This window comes from Canis aureus, chromosome 35 (assembly GCF_053574225.1).
Source record: "Canis aureus isolate CA01 chromosome 35, VMU_Caureus_v.1.0, whole genome shotgun sequence".
Taxonomy (NCBI): domain Eukaryota; kingdom Metazoa; phylum Chordata; class Mammalia; order Carnivora; family Canidae; genus Canis; species Canis aureus.
In genome coordinates this window covers 25,210,862-25,228,716 of record NC_135645.1, presented here as the reverse complement: position 1 = coordinate 25,228,716, position 17,855 = coordinate 25,210,862, and the positions used below count along the sequence as shown (strand labels likewise).

The 17,855-nt window shown below is 36.7% G+C and overlaps 2 long non-coding RNA genes across 8 annotated transcripts in view; one reads left to right on the top strand and one right to left on the bottom strand.

The window, feature by feature from the left end:
• The window catches only part of LOC144305386 (uncharacterized), a 289,595-nt gene that overhangs the window by 207,792 nt on the left and 63,948 nt on the right, over positions 1-17,855 (bottom strand). For 5 of the 7 annotated variants that reach the window (XR_013372409.1, XR_013372410.1, XR_013372412.1 and 2 more), the window contains exons 5-6: positions 15,304-15,507; positions 14,475-14,624 (exon numbers count right to left, since the gene is read on the bottom strand). The exons of the other annotated variants lie outside the window; for them this stretch is intronic. This is a non-coding gene — a long non-coding RNA (uncharacterized LOC144305386). The remainder of the gene's footprint in view (positions 1-14,474; positions 14,625-15,303; positions 15,508-17,855) is intronic. 7 annotated transcript variants of the gene reach the window in all.
• Positions 1,597-13,479, top strand: LOC144305390 (uncharacterized). Its single transcript, XR_013372427.1, has 3 exons — positions 1,597-1,702; positions 4,630-4,746; positions 13,399-13,479. It is a non-coding gene; the product is annotated as an uncharacterized LOC144305390 (long non-coding RNA).

Below are 17,855 nucleotides of genomic sequence, written 5' to 3'. Positions count from 1 at the left end.
AGTGTTTCCTACCTCACATTTACTTATCAGATGGGGCCACAACCCTTGAAAGAATAGAGGAAATGAGACCATGTCTAAGGAATAGGATTGCAGGGAGTCAGACGGGACCTTGACAGGATGTAGGTGACAGAGGCTCCCAGAATCTGGACCCTCAACGGCTACCCCCAGGACATGCCGGGCGGGGGAAGGGGGCTGACCAACCAGAGCTGGAGGGGAGGAATTGGAGAAGTTCATCAAGGAAGAATCCCTAAAGGGAGCTCAGGAGAGAAATATGGCAAGCTGCTTTCACTACCTGCTAATTAGAGCACCCCACCCAGTATGCTGTCTGGCAGGCCTGGCCCAAGCCCCCAACACGTTCTGAGAATTTTTCTATTCAAACAAGAAGTTATCCTCACTCTCAAGAAGCAAAACAAAGAAAACACTAAAAGGAAACAAATCTATATCACTTTAACAATTTAGCTCTTCCACTTACTGTGGAGTAAGAATTGATGAGATTTTTAAAGAGGCAGACAAACCATGCATTGTTTCTTTTTGTTTGTTTGTTTTGTTTTCTTAGCAACTAGAGGTCCTATACACCAGGACTTCAGCCAGTCCAATTTAAGAAGAAATTCATTCACCAGGGATAATGACTTAGTTGGGCCCTAAAAGAGAAAGGAAGGGCATTCTAAATGGGACTACCCTCCTGCATGTGGCTAAAAGTTGAAAATTAAAAGCGAAGATTCAAGTTTAAGAGACGTCATAGTAAGAAATTAGTCAAGAGGGCAAATACGCTGAGGACCCAGAAACTTCTAGTAAATGGGTTGAGAGGAAAGGAAATAAATAAGTGAGCTGAGTGGCCTTGATTTCCTCCTACTGAGACTACCTTCTCAAATATCACCCACTCCTCTTCCGTGGTGAGAACGCCAAACCTTGGCGGTTCTGTAGTTTTGCCACAAAACTTTATTCTTGAGAAGCCAAGAGCAGCAGAAAATCTAACTGCATGTTTTCCTTTTTTCTTTCTTTCTTTCTTTCTTTCTGAGATACCCTTGGATTTCCCTTCATGGAAATTTTCTAAGGATAAACAAAGTAAGGCAAGCTTAAAAATAGGTGTTTTAAAAAAATTAGACTTCCCCACATCTAGGGTGTTCAGCTTGAACTTCAGTTAAATTTCAATACACACATACATGCATACATGAAATAAATCAAGAGTCTTTACTACTGCATTGACAGAAATCTTAAAGGAACCCAAATGCGTAACCTTAGGGAAAAACCCAAGGCTACTTAAATAAACTTCATTTTAGAGAACCACAGCATAGCTGATTGCTGATGCACCCTCAGAACTACATATTTATTCTCCTGTCTGCTAGTAAAATAGGTGGCTGGGGTTTTGTTTTGCTTTATCCAAGTGGAATGCATTTCTCTAGGAGCACAGTGTATCTCAGACCTGGGTCTGGATGAAACCCAAGGAATGTAAGATCAGAGAATGCCTGAAGTTACCAGAGAATGGCCAACAGGCAATGAAACTTTTGATTCGGTAAAATAAAGAATTGGACTTGCTCAACTCTAGGAATCTTCCAGCTCGAACATTCTGTGATTCTGATTCCACCCCACATTCCATATTCATCAACAAACAAGGAAAATCTGATCTGGACTGGTGGGTTTTGAAACCTCACGATTCCATGAAGCACCAGGAAAATGTGATCATACCAGACATATTTAATTTGTATGTATTTCATCATCGCTGAGCCCTCCCCAAATATTAAATTGGGGCTAGGGTTCAAGGGCATTTGGAAAAAAAAAGTCACAGTAGGGTTCTGGCTACTGGGTTTGTGTTATATTAACCTATGGACAAAAACAAAAAACAAAAAACAAAAACAAAAAAACAAAAAAAACAGTGCAGTTTCTGAGACATTCTTAAAACAGGGCTATAATCCTAAGGGCTATATAAGCTCTCTACTGGAGGACTCTATGAAGAGAGGAAAGTTTTTGAGGGAAAAGGTTGGAAAGAGAGCTCAGATGGTGAGTGAGTCTGCAAGTTTCAGCCAGCTATTATTAGTGATATTTCTGGTTGAGACTCACCATAGGGTAAAAAAAATAAAATGGCTTTGTTTATTAAAAATAAAAGGTACTTAGGGGTCCATGAGTTGCTCAGTCAGTTAAGTGTCTGCCTTCAGCTCAGGTCATGATCTCAGGGGCCCGGGATGGAGCCCCATATTGCATTGGGTTCCTTGCCCAGCAAGGAGTCTCCCTCTCCCTTTGCCCCTCCCTCTGTTTGAGCGTGCTCTCTTTCTCTCAAATAAATACAATCTTTTAAAAATTAAAATGTACTTGCATAATAAGTTACACACACATTTTTTTAAATTAAGCTTTCATTCACTTCCAGGAAAATCTCATCAGTCTTTTTCGTGCACAGTTCTGTGAATTGACTGATAGATGGTCATACTGAAGACAGCAATCCTATTAGAGAAGAGATCTACTATGCAAAAGCCCTCGTCCACGCCTCTTTGTAGTCGATCCCTCCCTCCTTGCCCAACCACCGGCAACTATCTGTTCTCTGTCTTTGCAGATTTGTGTTTGAAAGAATGAAATTAGTCAGCCTTGTTAACCTGGTTTCTTTCACTAGCACGGGTACATGTGAGAGTGATCCATGTTGTGGCACGTTTCAACAGTTTGTCCTTCTTTACTGCTATGTAGAATTCCAGTGTCTGGTTACCCCATAGTGGAGAGCCATTGTTCAGTGGTTGGCAATCACAAATAAAGCCACTATAAACATCCCCATAGAGATTTTTGTATGGATGTGAATTTCCATGTCTGTTGAGGACTTAGGAGTAAGATTGCCAGGTTCGTGTCTGAAGTGCATGTTTAGCTTTATCAGAAACTACCATACTGCTTTCCAAACCGGCTGAACCACTTGGTCTTCCCACCAGTTACAGTACTAGAGTTCAAGTTTCTCAACATCCTTCCCATACCTGGTACCCCCAGTATTTTCTTTAAGCATCTCTAATAAATGTGCAGTGATATTACACATGCTTTTAATATGTTTTTCCCTGATGAATAATGTTGATCATCATGCTTATTTGCCATTCATGCATTTCTTTGGTGAGCTGTCTTTTCAGGTCTTTTGCTCATTTGTATTATCACTGCCTTTGAAGTGTTCTTTCATATTCTGGATAAAGGTCCATTGTCAGATATGTGATTTGAAAACACATTCCCCCAGGTTGTCTTTTCATTTTCCTGACAGTGAATTTTGAAGGGGGACAGGCCTACTTGGGAAGCCCTCAATTTAGGGATAAGAGGTAGTGAAGAGACAGAAAAAGCCCACATTTCTTATTTGATCTCCCTTGTCTCTGTTGTGAATGTTCCCCAAAATGAAAGTGTGCTATCAACACCAGCAGGAGGGGATTGAAACCTCTGTATATTTGAATAATTTTTTATAGAATATCTTGTTCTCAAAACAAGAACATATCATTCTTTTAGAAGAATCTCCTCTCCTGTGGCTAAGAGAAATGCAAATGTGAGGTGAGCCAGTAAGGAAACCGTAAGACTAGTAGTGGAGCTGGAGAACTGCAGACCCACCAAATGCCTTAGATTCAAAACAGAGGAGATGGATATAGCACATGCCAAAGGAGAGGGAAATGCGTGTCAGCGCCAGCAGACTCCAGAAAAGGGAATATTGTGAGGCCAAGGATAGCTAATATTTTCTATTAGGAGTTAGCCTGGCTTCATTAATAGGTCAAAAGAGATTAACTTACCTTTCCTGCTCTGGCAGGCAAAGAAAATGTAGTATATACAAAACATATCATTTCTACACTTTACAAAGTGTCATTTACAAGATAATATGAAAAAATGTGAGTGAAATGATCAGATTGTTGCATCTGTAATTTTTAAAGGAATACATATAATGGGTATTTACCAGCGGGTCAGTGGCAACCTAGACAGAAGTTACCTTGATTCCCTCATACTAAATACTTTTATCCATGACTTATATAAAAATAAAGGAGGTAAGAATGATAAATTTGTATAAATCTGAAAAGGATTATAAATTTATAAATGACAATGAATGATTTAGGACATAATAAAAGCTAAAAGCATCTCTCCAAGTCAGGATAAATACAGTAAGATGACTTTTTAATTTGATATTTGTATATATTATGAAATGATCGCCAGAGATCTAGTCAACCTACATAGTCCATCACCATAGTTACAGAATATGATGGGGAGAAGGGGAGAAATTTTAAGATTTACTCTCTTAGCAACTTTCAAATATGGAATACAGGATCATTAATATAGTCACCACGCTGTGCATTACATCCCAATGACTTATCTCATAACTAGAAATTTGTATCTTTTGACTACTTTCTCCTATTTTTTTAAGAATCCACATATAAGTGTAATCATATGGTATTTGTCTTCTCTGACTTATTTCACTTAACAGAATGCCCTCAAGGTCCATGCATGTTGTTGCAAATGAAAGATTTCATTTCATGGCTAATATTTCACTGTGTGTATATACTACATCTTCTTTACCCATTCATTTGTTGTTGGGCGCATAGTCATTGTTTCCATATCTTAGCTATTATAAATCTGCAACGAACACAGGAGCGTATATAACTTTTCCTTTAGAAAAAAAAGTTTCCTTATTTCCTTTAGATAAACACCTAGTACCCGAAAGCCTGGGACATATGGTAGTTTTATTTTCAAATTTTGAGGAACCTCCATACTGTATTCCATACTGGCTACACCAATTCACAATCCCATCAACTGCATGTGAGTTTTTCTCCACATCTTCAGACCACTTTTTATTTCTTGTCTTTTTTATTTTAGCCATTCTGACAGGAATGAGGTAATACTTCGTTGTAGTTTTGATTTGCATTTCCCTCATGATCACTGATGTCAAGCATCTTTTCACATTCCTATTGCTACCGGCATGTGTTTTTTTTTTTTTCTTAAGATTTTATTTATTTATTCATGAGAGACAGAGAGAGAGAGGCAGAGACACAGGCAGAGGGAGAAGCAGGCTCCTCACAGGGAGCCCAATGTGGGACTCGATCCCGGGATCACGCCCTGAGCTGAAGGCAGATGCTCAACCACTGAGCCACCCAGGCGTCCCAGCTACTGACATATTTTTGAGAAAATGTTTATTCAGAACTTCTGCTCATTTGTTTTAATACGTTTTGGTTTTTTGTTTGTTTTGCTATTGAGTTGTATGAATTCTTCATATATATTTTGAATATTAACTACGTATCAGATATATAATTTGCAAATATTTTCTCCCATTCAGTAGATTGTCTTTTCATTTTGTTGATGGTTTCCTTTGCTATAAAGAAGCCTTTAATTTAATGTTGTCCCACTTGTTTATCTTTGGTTCTTTTACCTTTGTTTTTGGTGTCAATCAAAAAAATCATCACCAAAATGGATGTCAAAGAGCTTACAACCTACATTTTCTTCTAGAAGTTTTATGTTTTCAGGTCTTACATTCAGGTCTTTAATCCATTTGAGTTGAGTTGTATATATAGTGGAAGACAGTTGTCCAGTTTCATTCTTTTGCAACTGCCCTCTTTTGCCAACACTATTTACTGAAGATATTGTCTTCCCTCCCCGCTCCATTCCATATTCTTGGCTTTATTATAAATAATTGATATTTATGAATGGGTTTATTTCTAGGCTCTCTCTTCTGTTTCATTGGCTTACATGTCTCTTTATATGGCAATACCATACTTTTTTATTGCTGTAGATTTTAGATTTTTTTAAAATTTATTCATGATAGAGAGAAGGCAGAGACACAGGAGGAGGGAGAAGCAGGCTCCTCACAGGGAGCTGGACGTGGGACTCGATCCCGGGACTCCAGGATCATGCCCTGGGCCAAAGGCAGGCGCTAAACCGCTGAGCCACCCAGGGATCCCGATTGCTGTAGCTTTGTAATAGAGTTTGTAATTAGGAAGCGTGATGCCTCCAGCTTTGTTCTTCTTTCTGAAAATTGCTTTGGCTATTCAGAGTCTGTTGTGGTTCCATACAAATTTTGGAGTTGTTTGGTTTACTTCTATGAAAAATACCATTAAAATTAATTGTACTGAATCCAAACATTTCTTTGGTAGGACATTTTGACACTATTAATTCTTCCAATCCATAAACATTGACTATCTAATAGATACATATCTTTGTTATCTTTCATCAATGTCTTAAACAGTTTTTAGTTTACAGGTCCTTTACTTCCTTGGTTGGATTTATTCTTAGGTATTTTCTTATTTTTGACGCAATTGTAAGCACAATTGCTTTCTTATTTTCCCTAATAGTTTATCATTATTGTATAGAAACAATAGATTTATGTAAATTGATTTCATATCCAGAAAACTCATTGAATTTGTTTATTATTTCCAATAGTTTTTTGGTAGAGTTGTTAGGGTTTTCTATATATAGTATCATGTTGTCTGCATATAGAATCAGTTTTGCTTCTTCCTTTCCAATTTGAATACCTTTTATTTCTTTATCTTGCCTAATTGTTCTGGCTAGGACTTCCAATACTATGTTGGTAAAAGTGGGCATCCTGGTCTTTGTCCTGACCTCAGAGAAAAACCTTTTATCTTTTCACCAATGAATACATTAGTTGTTGATTTGCCATATATGGCCTTTATTACATTGAGGTATATTCCCTCTATACCCACTTTGTTGAGAGTTTTCATCATAAATCAATGTTGAATTTTGTGAAATGCTTTTTCTGCATCTTTTGAAATATGATTTTTTGTTCATGTGATATATCATATTGACTGATTTGCAGATGTTCAATCATTCTTACATCCCTAGAATAAATCCCACTTAGTCGTGGTACATGATCCTTTTAATATATTGAATTGGTTTTGCTAATCTTTTGTTGACGATGTTTACATCTATGTTCATCAGGGAGACTGACCTCTAATTTTATTTTCTTGTGGTATCCTTGGGTGGTGTTGGCATCATGAAATGGCCTTAGAAGTGTCCCCTCCTCTTCTATTTTTTGGAAGAGTTGGAAAAGGATTGGTATTAATTCTTCTCAGAAAGTTTGGTAGAACTCACCAGTGAAGCTATCTGATCCTAGACTTTCATTTGTAGAAGTTTTTTTTTTTTTTAATTTTTATTTATTTATGATAGTCACACAGAGAGAAAGAGAGAGAGGCAGAGACACAGGCAGAGGGAGAAGCAGGCTCCACGCACTAGGAGCCCGATGTGGGATTCGATCCCGGGTCTCCAGAATCGCGCCCTGGGCCAAAGGCAGGCACCAAACCGCTGCGCCACCCAGGGATCCCTGTAGAAGTTTTTTAAATTAAATTTGATTCAATCTTCTTACTAGTAAGTATTCAGATTTTCTATTTCTTTATGTTTCAGTCTTGGAAGGTTATATGTTTCTAGGAGTTTGTCCATTTTTTTCTAGGTTGCCCAATCTGTTGTCATATAATTGTTCATAACATTCATAAAATACAAATAAATACTTTTGTGTTTCTTCATTATCAGTTTGTCTACTGTCTTATTTCTGATTTTGAAGCCTTTTTCTGCCTGATGAGTCTAGCTAAAGATTTATCAATTTTAAAGCTGATGTTTCCTTCTTTTTTTCTCTCTGGATGATCTACCTCTTGATGTAAGTGGGGTGTTAAAATCCCTCATTATTTTATTATTGTTAATTTCTCCTGTTAGGTCTGTTCTTATTTGCACTATATTTTTAGATGCTTCTATATTGGGTGCATAAATATATACAAATGTTCTATCTTCACTATGTAATGCCTTTCTTTGTTTCATATTACAATCTTTGGTTTGAAGCTATTTGTCTGATATAATTATCTCAGCTTTTCTTTTTGTTTCCATTTACATGGGATATGTTTTTACATCTCTTCACTTTCACTCAGTGTATCCTCTGAAGTCTCCTGTAGGCAGCATATAGACGGTTCCTATTTGGGTTTTGAATTGTTTTGCTTTTATCCACTCAAGCACTCTATGTCTTTTGACTGTGGAATTTAGTACATTGACATTTAAACTAATTATTGCTAGGTATATATTTATTTCCATTTTGTTAAAATTTTTTTTTTTTGGCTATTTTGTAGTTCCTTTGTTCCTTTCTTCATCTCTTGCCCCTTTCCTTTGTGGCTTGGTGACTTCCTTTCATGATATGCTTTCTCATTATCTTTTGTCTATCTACTATAGATCCTTGTTTATGGGTTACTATATGGGTTACTGTAGCAGCTTATATTTATAGCATTACATTTTAAGTTGATAACTTAAATTTGAACTTAAATTTGAATTTAAATTCTAAAGATCTATACTTTTATCCCCCCTACATTTATGTTTTTGATGTCACATTTTTATCTTTTTTTATAAGATTTTATTTTTAAGCAATCTCTACACCCAACATGGGGCTCAAACTTACAACCTTGAGATTAAAAGCTGCATTCTGTACTGACTGAACCAGCCGGGCACCTATCTTTTTATGTCTTTAGCTCTTAACTCATTATTTTTACAATTTTTGTCTTTTAAGCTTCATACTAGCTCTATAGGTAATTAGGCTACTACTTTTACTATATATTTACTTTTTCCAGCAAGATTTATACTTTTATATATTTTTTTGTTACTAACTAGTGCCCTCTCTTTTCAGCTTAATGAAATCCCTTTTACATTTCTGATAAGGTGAGTTTAGTGGTGATGAACTCCTTTTGCTTGTCTGGAAAATCCTTTATGTCTCTTTCAATTCTGAGTAATTTTGTTGGATATTCAAAGTATTCATTTTTCTCTCAGCATTTTGAAAGAGTGTCACTCTCTTCTAGACTGCAAAGTTTCTGCTGAAAAATCTGCTCATAGTCCTATAGTGATTCCTTTATACATAATAAGATATTTTTTTCTAGCTGCTTTTATGAGTCTCTCCTTGGCTTTAACTTTTGACATTTTAATTATAATGTGTCTTGTTGTGGTTGTCTTTGGATTCACCTTAATTGGAACCTTCCAGGCTTCTTGGATCCAGATGTCTCTTTCTTACCTAAATTAGATAGAAAAATGAATACCCTATCCAACAAAATTACTCAGAATTGAGACATAAAGAATTTTCCAGACAAGCAAAAGCAAAAGGAGTTCATCACCACTAAACTCACCTTATCAGAAATGTTAAGGAGATTTCATTAAGCTGAAAAGAGAGGGCACTAATTAGTAACAAGAAAACATAAAAGTATAAATCTCCTGGAAAAAGTAAATATATAGTAAAAGTAGTAGCCTAATTACCTATAGAGCTAGTATGAAGCTTAAAAGACAAAAATTATAAAAATAATGAGTTAAGAGCTAAAGACATAAAAAGATAGGTGCCTGGTAATGAGGGAAGTTTTCAGCCATTATTTCTTAAAATAATATTTCTGGCCCTTTCTCTCTCTTTTCTTCTTCTGGAGCCCCTATGTGAATGTTAGTATGCCTGATGTTGTCCCTAAATCTCTTAAGCTACCTTCACTTTTCCCCTCTTTTTCTTTTAGCTGCTCAAATTAGATGAATATGCTCTGTCTTCAAGTTCACTGAATTCTTTGTTTCCATCTAGACTGCTGTTGAACCTCTTGAGTATATTCAGTTCAATTACTGCATTCTTCAGCTCTGTAAGTTCTGTTGGCATTTTCTTATATTTTCTCTTTATTGAAATTCTTGCCATATTCATCCATTCTTCTGAGTTTGGTGAGCATCTTTATGACCATTACTTTCAACTCCTTGAACCAAGCATATTACTTTTCTCCATTTTATTAAGGTTCTCCACTCCCCCACCAAAGGTTTTTATCTTGTTCTTGCATTTAGAATATATTCCTAGGTTTCTTCCTTTTCCTTTTGCCTGTGTTTGTTTCTATACATCACATGGAACAGCCATCTCTTCCACTCTTGAAGGGTTGTATAGGATATGAAACTTAATGTTCAACCTTGCTCTACCTCTTGGCTATCTCTCAAGTCTTTGTGATTGTCCCAGAAGCCTGTTTAATTTTTAATAGCTCCCAACAGTCGAGGGTGTGCCAAGACCAATCAGTGTCCCAAAGGAGAGGATCAGTCAGCATTTGGATTCAGGCTGATTGGAAGCCAGGCCCTTAAGCAACAGCTTTTAAAGAATGCAAATATATCTAATCCTTTAGGATTACAAGCATTAGTCCTACCTGCTCCCAGAATAAGCAATCTAGAGATGTCTCCTGGGTAGCAATCATTTGGAGATACCAGTGAGTCATAGTAAGGCAGAAGGACAATGTAAAGATTATGTTCATGAGCCCATGTTCCCTGACAGCATCCCAACAGCATCTAGATGTATGCTACACCTGAAGCCTGTCCCTAAAACTGAAGCTCTAGGACTAGCAAGTAGGCTTCTTTCATGGAACAGCTTGAGATGTGTTTTAGTCTGCTGCAGTGCCCTGGGGGTAGTACTCTGCCAAGAACTGTCTGTCTGATTGTTAGAATCTCATGGAACCTAAGAACATAAGCCTCCTTGTTTTCCAGAGCCAAGTGATCAAGGAATATCTCCTGGGTGATGACCACAAAAATCACCCATAAAACTGGGATACTAGACATGTGTAAAAGCTCCCCTCTGGGAGATATTTATATTCTGGAGCATAGCAGAGAGATAATGTGAAGAAGGCATGCACTGGTTGGAACAAGGCAGAGGGGTCATGCAGAGATGGTACTTACACAAAAAAAAAGGCGGGGGGGGGAGGAAAAGAAGAAAAAGCAAAAAAATTTTAAAGAAAAAAATAAGAAATAAGAAATATAGCATTTACCAGCGTTAGCAAAGCAGGAGGCCAGGGGGAAGATTCCATTCACCAGTCTCCATCCCTGGAAAGTATCCTAGCATTATCCCTACCCCTTAGACCAATGCTTCAAAATTAGAAAATGAGTCTCTCATAAAATCTGGGCACTTTTCAAAGGGCCGTTTCTGGACTGGGCCCTCGGATGAGTGACTATATGTTGGCCCTTTAAGAGATGCTCTTGGTTTGCCATAGCCCCATGGGTCTGTTGAGCATGAGCCCCATTGGTGTTCCAAGACAGATGTTTTGGGTGCTTATCTCTCAGGTGTTGGTCTTAAAAGTTGGGGTGCACATGTGGGGTAGGACCCCTTTGCTTCTCAGGAGAAGTTCAGATATGTTTCGAGATTTCCCCCCTCATTGTGGGTCACCATGCTGAGGGTGGAGTTTATGGCAAGTATGTGGCTCAGCTTTCCTTACCCACTTTGATGTGGTTTCCCTCTTATTTATCTAATGTAAAGAGGCCACTCTGCCAGTTTTTACTTTTTTTTTTTTTTTTTTTTTTTACAGAGGAAATTGCTCTTATACATACTTATATATTTTTTTCCTATGCATAGCTATAGATTCAGTGTGTCTGTGGGAGGAGGTGAGTTTGGGCTCTTTGTATATTACCATCTTGAACCAGAACCAAGATGAGTTTTAAAGGAGATTAGTTTTAAGACCTACTGTAAAGCCCAAAATGCAGACTGAGTTCTGGGTAGTAAGGGATATGGAACTCATCATAGAGGTGAAAGCATGTTAAATTAATAGTAAGCCTGATCTGAATCAAAAATAAAATATTCAAAAATCCTAATATGCAATCTTAGGATGTATTTATCAGAGTTAATCATTTCAACAATGAGAAAGGATGATGGTTCTATTTGGGCATATCTGGACTTTGTGTCCAAATTTGGGGCACACTCTCCAGGAAGGCTACAAACTGGAGCAAGATCTGAGAGCAATAGCCAAACATATAATGTAAGCAATCACAAGAAAATGGAACAGGATGAATCTGTGAGGGAAGGAAAAAAATGCTTTGAGACCCTATAGTTGTTGATATAAAATAGCAAAAAGTTTACAATGATTGAAGAACCATACTTACTCAAGATAATTCCAAAAGGGTTATAACTTCAAGAAAACTCCAGAATGAAGAACAAGGGGACAAAAGTCCTGGCAGGAGAAAATTTCTGACACAGTTGCTTAAACATGAAAGGAATATATTGCTTTTAAAGTTAGTGATTTCCTTTTTTTAAAAGAAAGCATTCAAGAATAAGCCAGATTATCTCTTGGAGAGCATGTATGTAAAGATTTTAAAATGCAATGAGTTTGTGTATAAAATAACTATGAAGGTCTTACCCAATCTAATGAGTATGTATTTCAGTGATCATGTGGTAGTTGTTTGAACTTTCAATTTTTTTTGAAATTCTTAAAAACAAAACAATGAAAATTAACAAATATGCAGAAGGAAAAAAGACCCATAACTACAAAAGAATATTTGGAATCAATTTGGAAACGTTTCCAAGAAGTTGCATTTGAACAGTTTGAGTTGTTTTTGAATTTTGTGTCAAACTGAAAATTAGATTTTAAGATTTTATGAGTTGCAGACATATTAAATTTTTTATTTCTTACACTTGACATTTATAAGAAATCATAAGCAACTAAAATGAAAGTAATAAACAAATACAATGTTAAGTAAGGAAGAATTTTTTAATTAGATGTAGTGGGAGACTTTTAGAGTTTTGGTGAAATTAAAGAGAAAATGAATTAACATTTAGAAGGGGAAAAAATGAGTATACTCTATAGTGGGCTAAGTATTGACAAATATAGTAATAATTTCCAGAATAATCAGTGGGGAATTGAGGTGAATAAGAATCGTCTTTAACTATGTAACAGGCTGCATACAATACAAAATAATAAGCTTAAATAACAAAGGAAAATTTATGAGGTTATAACTAAGCAACAGAAACACACAAAACTGCCTGATGAAGAAACTAAAACCATCAAAATCTCACCAATAACAATCACATGCCTTCTCTAAAAGACAATCAGCACTAAGTACTATCAAGAAATCATCCCAGAATCAGTTTAACTCTGGGTTCATAGAGTTTAACCAGTTAAATGGCTAAAAGCAATCAGTTCAGAAGCTGAAAAGTTGACATGCTCTGGGGGTAGAATATGACAGTGCCAGGTACAAGGAGAAGATCAAAAGTTGAATTAAAATTTTCCAGACTTTATGATTCTTGGCAACACAATCAACATCATTTAGCACAATAACATGTTACGTGATATAACACACATATACATATACATATGTCTATATTATAAATGTGTATACATATAAACTCTTTTTCCTATCATTCCCTTTTCCTTTCCTCTCATCACTCAAATCTACACTGGGAATAGAAATGGAGAACTTGCACATATATATGTATATTTCAAGTAATAGGATTTACTTATCAGTTTTCCATGACTAGGATTTTGTAGCCATACAGGCTAACAATGACAATGGTTTCCTATCCAGCAATGGAACAAAGAAGAATGGGATAACCCCAAATACCCATCACAACAGTCAAAGGAAAGAGGGGAAGGGCCAAGAAAGGAAGGGCATAAGGTGAAGTTGTTAGAAGATGCCTTTGACAAACTACTTTTCTTCTCACTTTTGCTTTCACAGATGCTGGCTTTCATAATGACCATTCCCAAGTCCTCTAGCACAATGCAACGTGGTAGAGGTGATTTTACTTTAACAATGATCAAAATAAAATTTTTTTAAAAGATTAAACAATGGCTTGAGCTCCTCATTTCAGGTTGTCTTAAGGCACATACAAAAGAAACTCCCTCCTGTTGATTAATCCTTTTGTTTTTAAGAAAACCCCCAAACTGCTTATTCATCAAAGTACCTGCTATGTTATAGAAGTGATTTCATGCAGCTTAGTATAAAAGATTCTCACAAATAACACCTCCTCCATGAAGCCTTCTCTAATTCCCCAAATCTGCTCCCCAGTCATCACTGTTCATGTTCCTTTATGGCTCTGTAAGCCTCTCTCTTAGTATTCCTTTACTCTAATAAGTCATTCAGACTTATCACCACAGTTAAATAGCAAACTTTTACATTCTCAACATCTAGCTCAATACTTGGCACAATGATGGCATTTGATAACACTCTGCTATATGAATGACCAAATACCAAAAAACTTATTACATTATAAGTGCATGTTCCTTGACTATCTCCTTAGACTGTGAGCTCCTTGGAAAATACATTTAATTATAAGACAAGGCTGCCCAGCAGTGACATTTTCTTCAAAGTATCTCCTTTAGAATATATGAAATCATTTTCCCTCATAACTTAAAATTTTTTAAATCTGTTACCTAACCCTTAATAAATAGTAGGTGGTACTCTTACACCGCCAGAAAGACAGATAAGATAACTTATTTAGAGTGTTCCTTCTTCACAAACCATTTCAGAAGCATTAACAAATCAATATTATACTAACTGGCAATTTAGGCAGCAGTTATAATGTCTTCTTTGTCATCACTGCCTTCATTTCATTCTTGTAAAAATGTCAATGTGTTTGGGGAGGTCCCAGGGAAATGAATCAAACTTTTAAAATCTGAACAACTGACTCTACATCTTCTTAGTCTGCAGACCAATGTAGAAACCATTTCCCTCCTGCAATGGAGCCTGCCTTTGCCAAGCCAAACAGCAGGCACAAAAGCAAATGGAGCGGGTTCCCTGGCTCAGTCTCCTACCTTTGATTGGCAATAGGCGTTTCTCCCTCCTTCTTACGCCTTTCACAGGATGCTCAATGATCACCCCTGGAAGTTCCAAGTTCTTTGACAAGTGCTCATGGAGGCCAGTTGGATTTCTCCTGAAAGGTTTAAATTTCTCCACCCTACCACCTAGTCATGAAGAAACTTAGAAGTTATGAAAATTCTGGAATCAATGGCTTCTTTTTTTTATAAAAGAATATCTTACCATGCAACCGCTGACCAAAATAGCATATACTTTAAGCACCAGTGAATGTCAATGTTTACTTTGGGATAGTACTGGATGTTTTAAATCCTTATAGTAGGGCTGAAATGTGTATGCAACAACTCAGATATATCCCACACCTTTTGCCATTATCTATAACTTATCTCATCTTTCTATAGAACTCCATTAAGGCAGGAGGAAAAATCCCTTCTCTTCCAAATTAAAATTATTTCCTTGGGTTAACTTTAAGTTTCTTACTTCATTAGGTGTTTCCTTGCCCCAGATCTACCTTCCAAAGATGGCATCTGAGTATAGGAGAGGCTTCCATACCCTTCCTTGCTGCTTTCTTCCCTCCCTAGTACACAGTGGTTGGCAAGACCACTAGGAATGCTTCCTTGATATCTCCTGAGATTTAATTGATCCCTGGCATGACATCAGTTTAGCAACTTCTGGTGATTTTTTTGTCCTGATTCAGTGCTTAGATGTCTCCTACCCAAAGTATACAGAAGTATTTAGATCCCCTAAAGGCCCCACCTAACCTACAGGTTACCAGCATGTTGGGTCTAGCCTACCTGCCTTGACATAGAACCATTTCAAAATGCTTACCTGGTTGGCACCATAATGCTTCAGCATATGAAGAAATTCTCAAAAAGGGACTGGCTCTAATATTGTCGGAGAAGGAGCAAGCCCCCTTCACGGGAGTTTCCCAAAATTCTCTATGAATTTCCACTTCTCACTTCCAGTTTTTTGGGTTTTCTCCAAGAGAATTAAACTGGGGCAATAACCTCTTACTCTTTTTCTCTCTTCCTCCTGCTTTCCAGACACCACAGGAAAAGAAAACAAATTTTTTTTTTACAAAAAGCCAAAAACAAAATCTAAGTACCCCAATGGGAAACATCCTTACAGTAGACTAACGTTTCTATACAATGACTTATAATAAAATTCTACAGGGGCACCTGGATGGCTCATCTGGTTAAGTGTTCAACTGTTGCTTTGGCTCAGGTCATGATCTTAGGGTTGTGAGACTGAGCCCAGCATTGGCTCCAAGCTGGGCATGGAGCCTGCTTAAGATTCTCTGTCTCCATTTCCCTCCACCCCTCCTACTACCACACCCTCCTGCCCCTGGCTCTCCTACTCATATGAGCTCTTTCTGTAAAACGCGTGCGCGCACACACACACACACACACACACACACACAAATACCACCACCACCAACACCAACAACACCACCTCTATGAATCAAGTATGCCAGGCTTGGTTTGGATATTTATCATGAGGGAGAACTGGAAATTTAATAAATTCTTTTATTTTTTTGAAAAGAAAAAAAAAAAGATTTCAAAACCAGTCTATTACAATGGCCTCAAAAAATCATCTTAAAGACTCATTCCCAAGGCAAAAATCCTTATGGTTTAATCTTATAGGAGGGCTTCAAGTAAAGATGGTTTAAAAAAGAATGGAAAAAAAATCAAAATGGATTAAAGACCTAAATGTGAAACCATAAAAATCCTTGAAGAGAACACAGGCAGTAATATTTGTGACTTTGGCTATAGCAACATTTTTCTAATATGTCTTTTGAGGCAAGGGAAATAAAAGCAAAAACTATTGGTACCACAACAAAATAAAGTTTTCTCTACAGCAAAGGAAATAATCAACAAAACTAAAAGCAATCAACCCACTAATGGGAGAAGATATTTGTAAATGACAGACTGATAAGAGGTTAGTATCCAAAATATATAAAGAACTGATACAACCGAATACCCCAAAAATAAATAATCCAATTAAAAATGGGCAGAAGACATGAATAGACATTTCTCCAAAGAAGATATCCAGATGGCCAACAAACACATAGAAAGATGTTCAACATCACTCATCACCAGGGAGATACAAGTCAAAACAATGATATTTTACCTCACACCTGTCACAATGGCTAAATTAAAACAAGAAACGAGGGTTGATGAGAATGTGAAAAAAAAGGAATCCTCCTGCCCTGTTATTGGGTATGCTTACTGGCATAGCCACTGTGGAAAGCAGTATGGAGTTTCCTCAAAAAATTAAAAATAGAACCACACTATAACCCAGTAATTGCACTACTGGTTATTTACCACCCCCCCCAACCCCAAAACACTAGTCCAAGGTGATACATGTACCCCTTCATTCATTGCAGCATTATTTGTGAAAGCCAAATTATGGAAGCAGCCCAAATGTCCATCAATAGATGAATGGATAAAGAAGATATGGTGCACACATATACACAGAAATATTATTCAGAACATAAAGAATGAAATCTTGACATTTGCAACAACATGTATAGAGCTAGAGATTATAATGCTAAGTGAAATAAATCAATCAGAGAAAGGTAAGTACCAAATGATATCACTCATATGTGAAATTTAAGAAACAAAATAAACAAGCAAAAGCAAAAGGAGAGAGAGGGAGACAAACCAAGAAACAGACTCAAGGATAGAGAACAAACTGATGATTAGTAGAGGGGAGGTGGGGGTGGGGTAGGGATTAAAGAGCACACTTATCATGATGAAAAAAAATAAAAGGAATGATAAAATACAACTGTTACATCTTTTCAAAATATTGACACACTTTTAGATCTCTTCCTGATAAAATAAGAAATAACACAAGTTTTATGTTAAACCACACCTTCATTCTCTACTATGTGGTCTACTCTAAAAAGTGGATAAAAATGAGACAAAGAAAGGTTTGACAAACTCCAAATAAATATAAACAATTTCCCTAAAAGCATTTGGATGTGATGTTCTGAGGTAAACTTGCAATTTAAGAAAGTAAGCCAACTAACATGTGTAGGGCCTGCCATATGGCAGGCACTGGAGATAAAGAAATGAATAAAGATCATAGTCATAATCATGGTCATTTTCATGCTTTTTTTCTGATGTTATTCTCTTATTCTTTTTCAACTATCCATCTAATTATCTCATACACACACACGCAGATATACCTAAATCTGACACTTACTGTCAGGCAATAACAGTACCTTGCTGTTTTTTTTTTAAATAATAAATTTATTTTTTATTGGTGTTCAATTTGCCAACATTCAGAATAACACTCAGTGCCCATCCCGTCAAGTGCCCACCTCAGTACCTTGCTGTTTAATTCTTATGACAAACATCATCACAAGAAAAGGTAGC